At 35.4% G+C, this 12757-nt stretch overlaps 3 long non-coding RNA genes across 4 annotated transcripts; 1 reads left to right on the forward strand and 2 right to left on the reverse strand.

Moving 5' to 3' along the window:
- Positions 1–235: 235 nt before the first annotated feature.
- Positions 236–1146, reverse strand: LOC149661646 (uncharacterized). The gene is made up of 2 exons (XR_016369118.1): positions 908–1146; positions 236–566 (listed from the first exon to the last, which is right to left on the reverse strand). It is a non-coding gene; the product is annotated as an uncharacterized LOC149661646 (long non-coding RNA).
- A 430-nt stretch (positions 1147–1576) lies between these two features.
- Positions 1577–3397, forward strand: LOC149661647 (uncharacterized). 2 transcript variants are annotated; one of them, XR_016369120.1, is made up of 3 exons: positions 1799–1936; positions 2278–2474; positions 3063–3397. It is a non-coding gene; the product is annotated as an uncharacterized LOC149661647 (long non-coding RNA). The 2 variants fall into 2 exon arrangements; XR_016369119.1 differs by lacking the exon at positions 3063–3397 and having other exon boundaries at positions 1577–1936; positions 2278–2608.
- Positions 3398–5671: 2274 nt separating this feature from the next.
- LOC149661648 (uncharacterized) lies at positions 5672–8015 on the reverse strand. Its single transcript, XR_016368967.1, has 2 exons — positions 6732–8015; positions 5672–5898 (listed from the first exon to the last, which is right to left on the reverse strand). It is a non-coding gene; the product is annotated as an uncharacterized LOC149661648 (long non-coding RNA).
- Positions 8016–12757: the final 4742 nt, after the last annotated feature.

The raw sequence follows: 12757 nt of genomic DNA on the forward strand, positions 1-12757 counted from the left end.
CTCTAAACAGATAGCCTATTTTTTGGGGACCCTCTTTTAAGCTTCTTTTAGCTTATATATAGAAAAAAGGAAGCTTATATCCAAAAAAGGAAAAAATTAGCTAAAAACGAGCTTAAATTGTTTAAAAAAGTAAAAAAAAGCCTAAAAAAGGGTCCAAAAATACTACCCCAAGTCCAGACCCTAAAAAATTCAAGCCATCCCCAACATCGAAACTTTTTTAAGAAAACAAAGAACGTGAGGCAAGGCAAAATTTTTTTATTGAGAAAAAAACAATTGAGGTGTTTACAAAAATTTTCTACAAAAAAATATTTAAAGCGTTCCATAAATTAAAATTTGACCGCGTAAAATTAAATGAGGTAGGCTAGTTACCGATTAAATTTAAGAAAAAAATTAAGTTAGTTGGCGGAAAAACTTCACGGTCCAATCAGTTTGAAGGCCTCGTGTTTCGCAAATCCAAGAAAGATGTCATCTGGATTGAGGGTCCTTAACATCGGATGAACTTCCAAGTCTACTTGAAAACGTCTCTGAATGACCAGCAACAGCTTATCCAAGAAAATCATTCGCGTCTAAAAATTAAAATAAATTAATTACAAATATTAAGGCAATGCCTAATTTTAAAATAAGTGCTACTTTAAGCCTAACAAAATAATAATTTACCGAAATAATCCCATATATTTAAATAATTAGCGAAATACTGGCGATATATGGCGAAGAATTTTTTTTAATAATCTAAGTTAAATTTCTTAAGCCTTGTTCAAATGTCTTAACCTCGTGGTCGTGGTTTATTTAATTTTAATTCAAAATTATTATTTAATAGACTGAATTTACGTAAATAATAATAATTAACTGCCTGTTTCATTAAAACAACTTAATTTATTAAAACAATAAGCTATTTAAAAAGGCTTACATTTGCTGCGCATTAACAAGTTTGTTCATTCCAACATGGCCTTGCTAAATCGATTCCAAAAGAACATTCAATAGCGGAAAAGAGCTCTAGATTCTGGATTTATTCCTTGACGGCGAAAAGAAAAATGGCTGATCGCCGGCGAAAGGTCTGATTTCCAAGAGCTGCGCAGGAAACGATCTTGACTCCACGAAGCCAATCAAAGAAAGAAATTTCGGCCGGTTACTCCAAAACAAAGGTCTCTCCCGCAAGATTTACACCCTCAAGGCGTTAAAAGCAGACGACACTAATTGGTGTAATTTCAACCAAGGAGTAGTACCGTTTTTCCGTTGGCCTATTCCATGGAGTAATTTTCTTGGATCGAGAAGGAAACTTTCTTTAAAATTCCATAAAATTTGTCTGTTTTCTGCAATATTGGCAGACTGCAGGAAACAGACAAATTGTAAGGAATTTTAGGGAAACTTTCATTTTCGCTCCAATAAAATTACTCCATGGAAAAGAACAATGGAAGGTACGGAGCAATATTTTAGGAGACACCAAATTTTATGGAATTTTAGGGAAACTTTCATTTTCGCTCCAAGAAAATTACTCCATAGAAAAGGACAATGGAAGGTGTGGAGCAATATTGTAGGAGGCACCAAACTTTATGGAATTTTAGGGAAACTTTCATTTTCGATCCAAGAAAATTACTCCATGGAATAGGCCAACGGAAAAACGGTACTACTCCTTGGTTGAAATTACACCAATTAGTGTCGTCTGCTTTTATCGCCTTGAGGGTGTAAATCTTCCGGGAGAGACCTTTGTTTTGGAGTAACCGGCCGAAATTTCTTTCTTTGATTGGCTTCGTGGAGTCAAGATCGTTCCTGCGCAGCTCTTGGAAATCAGACCTTTCGCCGGCGATCAGCCATTTTTCTTTTCGCCGTCAAGGAATAAATCCAGAATTTAGAGCTCTTTTCCGCCATTGAATGTTCTTTTGGAATCGATTTAGCAAGGCCATGTTGGAATGAACAAACTTGTTAATGCGCAGCAAATGTAAGCCTTTTTAAATAGCTTATTGTTTTAATAAATTAAGTTGTTTTAATGAAACAGGCAGTTAATTATTATTATTTACGTAAATTCAGTCTATTAAATAATAATTTTGAATTAAAATTAAATAAACCACGACCACGAGGTTAAGACATTTGAACAAGGCTTAAGAAATTTAACTTAGATTATTAAAAAAAATTCTTCGCCATATATCGCCAGTATTTCGCTAATTATTTAAATATATGGGATTATTTCGGTAAATTATTATTTTGTTAGGCTTAAAGTAGCACTTATTTTAAAATTAGGCATTGCCTTAATATTTGTAATTAATTTATTTTAATTTTTAGACGCGAATGATTTTCTTGGATAAGCTGTTGCTGGTCATTCAGAGACGTTTTCAAGTAGACTTGGAAGTTCATCCGATGTTAAGGACCCTCAATCCAGATGACATCTTTCTTGGATTTGCGAAACACGAGGCCTTCAAACTGATTGGACCGTGAAGTTTTTCCGCCAACTAACTTAATTTTTTTCTTAAATTTAATCGGTAACTAGCCTACCTCATTTAATTTTACGCGGTCAAATTTTAATTTATGGAACGCTTTAAATATTTTTTTGTAGAAAATTTTTGTAAACACCTCAATTGTTTTTTTCTCAATAAAAAAATTTTGCCTTGCCTCACGTTCTTTGTTTTCTTAAAAAAGTTTCGATGTTGGGGATGGCTTGAATTTTTTAGGGTCTGGACTTAGGGTAGTATTTTTGGACCCTTTTTTAGGCTTTTTTTTACTTTTTTAAACAATTTAAGCTCGTTTTTAGCTAATTTTTTCCTTTTTTGGATATAAGCTTCCTTTTTTCTATATATAAGCTAAAAGAAGCTTAAAAGAGGGTCCCCAAAAAATAGGCTATCTGTTTAGAGCTAAAAAAATCAAACCTTCCCTCTTAATCAAATAATTTTTAAGAAAACAAAAAAAGTGGTTTAAGGCATAATTTATTGAACAAAAAGTTAAAAAATAAGGTGTTTACAAAAATTTTCAACAAAAAATAATATAAAGTGTACCGTAAATTGAAGTTTGAACGTGCAAAAAGAAATTAAGTAGTTGTAAAAATAATTCTAATAAAAATTTGAATTTTCTAGATTCGGTGATGTTCATCGTATCTTTGTAGAGAATGATTGCATGGCCACCACAGGTTGAAAACATCTTGTATCGCAAATCCAAGGAAGATGTCATCTGGAATGAGCGTCTCTAACAAAGGTTGAAATCATCTGCTAGGAAACTTCTCCGAATGACCAGCAACAGAATGTCCAAAAACGTCATCGCGTCTAAAAATGAAAATATATTAATAAATAATATTGATAAGAATTAGAGGGGCCTAACAAAAAATAATTTTAATCTATGGTTTTGTTTCCGTAAATTATTGAAGAAAAACTTTAAAATATTCCCAAAAACAAAATTTAAAAATCACACTAAATATTAAACCAAATCAGAATTAAAGGGCTACTTTAAGGTCCTAGTAAAATAATAATTTAAGAAAAAACCAAGTAAAATATTCCCATAAATATAATATAAGAATTGCACTAAATATTAAGCATTTTCTATATCAGAATTAAAAGGCTACTCAAGGTCACAACAAAATAATAACTCACGGAAACAATACTATAGATTTAAATAATTTAAGAAAAAAACTACGTAAATATAAATTAAAAATCTCTAGCCTTAACTTCGCGTTCGTGCCTCATTTTAAAATTATTAAATTGACTTAAGTCAATTTAATAATTAATCTCCATAATTAATGATAACTTATTAACAGTTAACCTTAATTAATTTAAACCATTTAATTTATTAAATAGACCGTAGTTCATTATCTAAAAAAATTAAATACTGCCTCGAATGAAATTTTAGAATCTCAAATCTATAATTTACGCGTAATAATTCTAAAATACCCTCGTTAATTTAAATTAAAACGACGGCATAAAGTAAAAACTTGGAGATTAGTGCCAGGCCCGATAAATTTTTATAAAAGGTTTAGCCTAGCCTAGTGCAACCTAATCTGGCCCCGTTAAACCATACGTTACTCATTTTAGGTAATATAGTTTCGCGCCGTTAAATGAGACCTAATTTGCAAACAGTCGAGGTTTATTATTTAAAATAGAAATGGAATTTAATTTTCCCTAATATGAGCCCAAGTACTTGATTTAAGATGTTCTAAATTAAGCCTTGTCTAACTGACCTCGTGTCTGGAAATTTCTTCATATTGTAGTTAATTTTCAATAAATAAACATAATTAACTAACAATTAACTCTACCTAAATAATTTAAACTCTAGGATTAAATAAAATAATAAACTGATAGCTGGATGGCTTTGGATTATTGAAAGACTTTCACACATACCGTACTAGGCTTAACCTTTCGCGTTGATCTCAACGTTCTAATGGACATTCAATGGCGGAGAGCTTAGAGTCACGTCCCACCATCTTCGTACAACGTGGCTTTCCATCCAATACTGCCTTCGAAAGTCAGGATTACGAGGAGCTGATCAAGGAACGATGTTGACTGGTCGCCGGCGCAGAGAGAAAAGAAACCTGGACAAGTGGCGTCCGAGTTTTATAGTAAATTCCGTCGTTGGGGGCGCTTCGAAGTGTGACGTGGGCGCTAATTCAAATTAGAGAACACACCGTTAGGCCTATATAATATTATAGACAGCACCCCTAGCGGCAAATTACTTCATGTATTAGATGTCAGTAAATACGTAACTACGAATACAGCGCCCCTAGCGGCAAATTTATTCATGTTGCAGATGTCAGTAAATACGTAACTACGTATACAGCGCCCCTAGCGGCAATTTAGGAACTATCTATTGCTTACACGAATGTCAAGCAGAATTTTATCATGTTTTAGATGTCAGTAAATACGTAACTACGTATACAGCGCCCCTAGCGGCAATTTATGAACGATCTATTGCTTACACGAATGTCTAGCAGAATTTTATCATGTTTTAGATGACAGTAAAATACGTAACTACGTATACAGCGCCCCTACCGGCAATTTATGAACTATCTATTGCTTACACGAATGTCTAGCAGAATTTTATCATGTTTTAGATGTCAGTAAATACGTAATTAGGTACAGCGCCCCTAGCGGCAATTTATGAACTATTTATTGCTTACACGAATGTCTAGCAGAGTTTTATCATGTTTTAGATGTCAGTAAATACGTAACTACGTACACAGCGCCCCTAGCGGCAATTTATGAACTATCTATTGCTTACACGAATTTCTAGCAGAATTGTATCATGTTTTAGATGTCAGTAAATACGTAACTACGTACACAGCGCCCCTAGCGGAAAATGTGTGAATGCTTAATAATCAGTTCATAACTAGTAAAATAATAACAACCCGTAGCCCCTAAGTTACCCACAATCCCAATCCCGTTTAAAATCTCTAGCGAGTTTTTAGTGAGTAGCCCCTCGATGATTACTTGTAATCCAGACGCAACCATTAATCCCCATCCATTTGAAATCACCAAACAATCCCTATCCTTTTTAAAAGCGTGAATAAAAATCACCAATAAAAGAAAATTTTCATTAGTGAATAGCCCCTCGAAGCGCTGCCTTTAACAGTGCTAAAGTGATTACCGGGAACCTATAATTAACCCATATTTCCAATCCTTTTTAATCTAATTAATGCATTTTAAAATCCTATATATGCCTGCTCTGACTTAATTGACAGAAAAGGAATAAAAAATGAGATTCATTAAATCGACGAACAATTTATTTATTCTATAGTACATTTATGAAGTATAAACAAAAGTATATAGATATAAAAACAAAAAGTAAACTTCGTTGAAACTTGCTCGCGTCGTGTGATATGAGAAGCCCTCCTTTATCACTGAATGGCATCGACCCCGTCCCCTCTGCTTGGCACTGGGAAGATGACGTGAATAGGCTCATAATGCGGCAGATTCTTGTATTTTTCTTTGAAATTAGAAAAGTTCATTTTTAACTCATTATCGACATAAACACTAGTATTAATACTTGGAATGCTTTAGTTAGCACCACAGAAACTACAATAAAACACACAAAAACCACAATAAAACGCACAAAAACTACAATAAAACACACAATAACCACAATAAAACGCACAGAAACTACAATAAAACACAATAAAACAGCATAGAACAACATAAACCACAGTAAAACAGCATAAAAACACAATAAACAGTATTAAACACAATAAAACATCATAGACACACAATAAACAGTATTAAACACAATAAAACATCATAGACACACATTAAACAGCATAAACATACTTTAAACAGCATAGAAACACAATAAAACAGTGAAAACAGACAATAAAAAAGCTTAAATCAGAATAAAACAGCATAAAAACACAATAAAACAGCATAAACACAAATTAAACCGCTTAAAACAGAATAAAACAGCATAAACACACATTAAACAGCATTAAACAGCATAAAAAAACAACAAAACAGCATAAAACCAAAATAAACAGCATAGAACAACATAAACCACAATAAAACAATTAACAAACAAATAGAACAATAAGGTAACAAATTAAAAAATAAACGAGCAAATAAGAGAATAATTGAATCCAAAAATCAGATAGATAAAAATTAATTATGTTAAATTGGACAAGAAAAATCTACATTCTTCACTAGAACCCTATAATCTACTTTTGAAAAGAGCTTAAGGTTATATCCAGCCCTGGCGATACCTTTTTGTACACCGTCACGTGATTACTGTCACGCGCTTATTTCAAAATCAAGTTAAGCCTACTTTTTTACCTCTCCGAGTGACAAGGACTATATCTGAGCATAATTTTCTGTTATTCAACGAAGGCGATGAAGATAAGATACTCATTTTCGGAACTGATCGGATGGTTGGGAGAATCTGTACTGCTCAACGCATATGCATGGATGGAACATTCAAAGCTTCACCAGCACTATTTTATCAACTCTTTACATTGCACTGTCTCGTTAAAAAAACATATTACCTCAGCTATTTGTATTGCTACCAGATAAATCTCGCGAAACTTATGATCGTATGTTTCGCGCAATACAAACAATCGCCGCAATCCGTGGTTTATCTTTCAGCCCTGCAGATTTCATGTGGTGCAAGAACGAACAATGATTGTGAAGGCACACATAACAAGTGGAACAAAGCGTTGAAGGTCCCTCATCCCAAAATTCCCAACATCTATGAACTCATACAGTTCATGAAAAGAGAAGAGGTCCACCAAGAAATTGAAATAGACTCCATGAGCCGTCTTCACTCTGTTAGACCACCTCTAAAAAAGTTCCGCGATCTTGAGACATCAACGGTTCAGAGTGAGCCGAAAGTTAAATACACTCTTAAATAATCAGGTTAAGATTTTATAATAGAAGAAAAGATCATGATGGCAATTAGAAATTTAGAATTGTAAAAGGGCTAATGGTAAACGGGTAGTAGCTACAGACTTTTTATTCTTTTTATGGTGCCTATTGACTATTAGTGCGTCTATCTACAATTAGCTTTGGTGTTATTTAACGTTAACATTCATGTTGGCAAACTAAGAATATTGTTCAGGTGAGACGAGACGATAGTGTTTACACTGCAAACCAGTTGTGAATGTAGCTATCAAAATATACGGTAAACAGCTGAAGCGTAGACTTCATTTCCTGTTCTTTTCCCCATTAACTGATTTCCAAGTGTCCAAGATTTATCCTTATTGGATGTAAAATGTCGTCTGCTTTAATGTATATTCGCTATGCTTGGAATACTGCTTCAATATTTCGTAAATTTTACTACAAAAAAGAGATATAATTCCATATCTAGGTAAATAAGTTTGTAGTAGTAGACCTCTTGACTCGGAGAGGTAATATTTTGGTTTTCCCAACTTGTTAATATTATATTAACGGGACTCGAACATACCAGCCTCTGTACTCCACGACTCAACCGTTTTACCGACTGAGCCACAGAAGCCATGCTCTAAGCGATAATCTTTTTTACCATGTGCTTTTTTCTTACCTATGCTCAGGGGCGGACTGGCCATAGGGCCCCAACTGCCACTAGAACCAAAAACGGATTTATAAATCTGGGAGCACGGCAGTGCTCCCAGCCAAGTCGAGCACTGACATCCTTTTCTCGAAGCAACTCGTGGCACTTTTAAGCCCACTGTAACTTCGTGATGGGTACAGGTAAAAGCCTGAAATTTTGCTTGCCGCGAGGACTGTCAATCGTAGCTATAGTTTCCAAATTTCAAGTTCCTACACTATATACTTTTCGAAATATCGCAGGTGAAATATACCTTATTTTGTCACTCACTCACTCACCGATCATCAAAATTCTAAGGTACTTCTAGAAGAGATAGAAACTTAAAATTCAGGATTTAGTTTTCATTTATTTTATAAAGCACAGAAAAATTAAAACATCCCTAAATTTTTATAAAATTGTTCTTTAGTTCTTTATTTTAAAACTAGATGGCGCTGCCGTCTTTTCAACAGAAATAGTGTGTGTTCTTGATGAAAGGACGTAATGGTCCAAAGTTAACCGAAAGTTAAATATATATTAAAGCTACTAGGTGTAGTAGTTTAAAAGAAATGTGTCGTAACTGATGCTACATTCTTTTATTGGGATATCGCGTACAATCTTTATTGCATATTCTCTGCGGGTCGAAGGGGTAATTCAACGTAAATATGGACAAACGTTAGCGATTATATTGGCAAACGAAGTACCACGAGAGGGTCTTGTTTTAATATAACTACCGAAGTATAACGAGAGGGTCTACAAAAAGAAGTGAGATCCTATGAAAAACATTAACATGTACAAAAATGGGCCAAGCCTCGCTTCGTGCCCTCTCCGCCGTAAAACGTTCTGAGATCCCATGTAGAGCCAAGTCTGCCTTTTGTTCTCATTCAATCGCCAATTGAACAATTATGTTATAAATTAAGTCCTTTTCCTAATTAATAACCAATATTCTTTGACTCTATCATTATTATACATCTTTGTTCGTATCAAAAATATCGTGACTTGGCAAGCGCAGGTGTACATAAGGTTATGCATAACTCGCCTTATAAACTTGTACATAGGGTTGTGCATGACTCATCTTATAAACTTGTACATATCCCCTCGACCATAAACGATTTAGTGAATATCCCTTTGATTATTTTAAAATCGGCAACGATTTAGTGAATATCCCCTCGACTTCCTTTTAATATTACTTATTTGCGATTGCCAAGTCACGATATTTTTGATACGAACAAAGATGTATAATAATGATAGAGTCAAAGAATATTGGTTATTAATTAGGAAAAGGACTTAATTTATAACATAATTGTTCAATTGGCGATTGAATGAGAACAAAAGGCAGACTTGGCTCTACATGGGATCTCAGAACGTTTTACGGCGGAGAGGGCACGAAGCGAGGCTTGGCCCATTTTTGTACATGTTAATGTTTTTCATAGGATCCGTTTTTGCTAGAACTAGTTCAGATACCAGGGCCCCCAGCCGAATTTTGAAAATATTTATAGGAATTATAGGACTTTTATCATGAAAATATAGGAATTTATAGGACGTTTTTCCAGAATTATAGGATTATATAGGACACTAAAATATTAATTTTTACTTTTTTTGAAGAACCAGTACCTACTGCAAACAAAGACCGAGTAATTAAACAAAATTTTCAAAAACATACCCTCCATAGGATAGCATAACACTATACTTTGCAGGCTCGTAACTCTGGTTCTACTAGAGATACGGGGATGCCATTTGGGTATGTTATAGTCCTATTTGTCCCCCATACAACCATACTAAAAACTTAGGCCTACGACAAACAGGGGCCGAGAAATTAAGCAAAACGTAAACAGACAAACTCCTCCGTAGGAATAGCTTTAGACTATACTTTGCAGGCCTATAACTCTGGTTCTACTAGAGATACGGGGATGTCCTTTGAGTATGTTATAGCCAAATTTCTCCCCCATCTAACCATACTAAAAACGTAGGGCTACGACAAATAGGGGCCGAGTAATTAAGCAAAGCGTAAACAGACAAACTCCTCCGTAGGAATAGCTTTAGACTATACTTTGCAGGCCTATAACTCTGGTTCTACTAGAGATACGGGGATGTCCTTTGAGTATGTTATAGATCAATTTCTCCCCCATCCAACCATACTAAAAACGTAGGGCTACGACAAACAGGGGCCGAGTAATTAAGCAAAACGTAAACAAACAAACCCCTCCATAGGAATAGCATTAGACTATACTTCGCAGGCTCGTAACTCTGTTTCTACTAGAGATACGGGGATGTCCTTTGAGTATGTTATAGTCCAATTTGTCCCCCATCTAACCATACTAAAAACGTAGGGCTACAACAAACAGGGGCCAAGTAATTAAGCAAAACGTAAACAAACAACCCCCTCCATAGAAATAGCATTAGACTAAACTTTGCAGGCTCGTAACTCTAGTTCTACTAGCGATACGGGTATGCCCTTTGAGTATGTTATAGTCCTATTTGCCCCCCATCCAACCATATTAAAAACTTAGGGCTGTGACAAACAGGGGCTTCCAGAATAATAGAATTATATAGGACACTAAAATAAATGGCGGAGCACACTGAACGTTCTGTTATCAGAACCATAATATACCGAGCTATTTTTAACTAGTTAAGCTACATACGAGGGAAACCATCTCCATTTCATGGTTTTTTTTAGACCCGAATCCTGGTTTAACCGATGGTTTGCTTAGAATTCGCCTAAATTTCAAAATTATAGGATTTTATAGGATTTTTGGTGATTTTAACCAAAATTATAGGATTTTATAGGACAGTTTTAAAAATATAGGATTTTATAGGAATTATAGGACCTCTGGGGGCCCTGCAGATACGGATAATTTGGTTTGGTTAAAGTTGATTATTTGAACTCAATAGTATTAGGTCAGGTCAGGTTGGGTTGGGTTGGGATTTAGGGGGTTTTTTTTTCGTTTGGTTTGAGTTAGGTTGGTTATATTTTGGAAATAGTGTAACAATGTTACGCCTTTTCCAAAATATTGTTGTTTATCTTCATTGACTTTCCAATTAATAATATGCCTTTCCCAAAAAAATTAGGTCACTTTACCAATATTACGCCTTTTCCAAAATATTTTTATTTTTCTTCATTGACTTCCCAAATAATAATAATATGCCTTATCCAAAATATATGTCACATTACCAATGTTACGCCTTTTCCAAAATATTGTTGTTTATCTTCATTGACTTCCCAAATAATAATATGCCTTTTTTAAAAAATTAGGTCACATTACTGATTAAATGATCAATGAATAAACTAACATAAAAAACCAACGAACATAACTGTATTGTTAAGAAATGCTCAAAACTCAAGACAAACACTGCTATTTCTTGAAGAGCAGTTTTGATTAACGCCGCTGTTTTTTTTTTTTTTTTGAATCGCGGTCGCTATTTGATATAATTTCGAGAACTGCTCTTCCGAGAATTGCTGATACGAGTTACACCCCCCCGAGAGGTACGGGCCCCGGGAAAATGGACCGAATTGCCCCCCTCTCTAATCGGCCCAGAAGATGTTGAAGCTTTTCCGTGGCCTATTGCGAGAGAAACAAAACTTAAACCTCCGTTTATATTTTACTTTCATGCTTAGTGAGAAAAGGGGAAAACAAGGGACTGAGAGCACATTAAGAGAAGGCTAAAGTTTAAAAACTCCTACTCTTCATCAATTTTTGAATTTTACTGTTTAAGCTCTAGTTGAAGATAAATTTATTTTTAAATTTTATATTTATATTTTTACAGCCATTATCCACTAGAATAAACCAAGGTCGAGGCCCGGCCGGGCCCCCGAGAGGTACGGGCCCGGGAAAAAGGGCCGATCTGCCCCCCTCTCTCGATGGCCCTGTGCATTATAACGACATACTTCCCTCTCATTTTAGGGATCGGCTTGGGGGACCCTTTTTAAAACGGTGGCAGATGGCTGTGCAGCTTGCCAGTCCGCCCCTGCCTATGCTGAAGCAACTATTTGCAGCATAAGTCCCATCATAGGATGATTCGAGCTCTTCGACAATGGTGTCACTACACAGAACATCTCGACTTCTGTATAAAAGCTAGCCTTACCCAAAAAATATAATGACTAGAATTTTTGAACTGATCCCTCCTGAATTTTCATAAGAATTCTTAATTAATAAACTGGTCCCAAGGACCAGCAACCCCCCGCCCCCCCCCCGGATTTCAAATAAAAAACTGGTCCGAGCAATTAATAAACTGGTTTTTGACCTGTGCACCTGTGCTATTTCCAAGAGGGAACTTGCAGCGATAGGAGAGAGAACGAAAGTATCCACGAGCTGTGCTGAGTGGGAGAGAGAGGAATGGGATGGATGTAGAACCGGTCCGAGCGGGCGAGAATTCTAGAAGCGCGCTTTGGAAATTTTTTGGCTTCTTCTTAGCTACAAGGTATCGATGGGACTAATAGTTTTACCTGAGTAGTAGTGGTAAGTAGTAATATTATTAGTAATTTAGTAACGGGCGTTGGCGATATTTGATTCTCTTTGCCAAGCAGACATTGAAAAATTATTCCCTCTGACCGGTATATTTCACTAGAAGTATATTTATTGTAGTAGGGATAGCGAGAGTACGTAAACGATGTGGCTTAGGCAAGTAGTCCACTTAGCCTTGCGTAACCGTATCGTTACCGTTTTAAGTTCGTAAATCATCCGAAAGAGGGCGCCCATTACCTAAGTCCGAAGGCATCGTTTAAGAAACGCTATCAGATGGCGTTCTGTACGTATTTCGATACGTGACGTTACGGTTTCACAAGGCTTAGTGGACTACTTGC

Source organism: Phalangium opilio, unplaced genomic scaffold (genome assembly GCF_054372755.1).
Source record: "Phalangium opilio isolate 3A_F unplaced genomic scaffold, DU_Popi_V2 ptg000070l_1, whole genome shotgun sequence".
In the NCBI taxonomy this organism is placed as follows: domain Eukaryota; kingdom Metazoa; phylum Arthropoda; class Arachnida; order Opiliones; family Phalangiidae; genus Phalangium; species Phalangium opilio.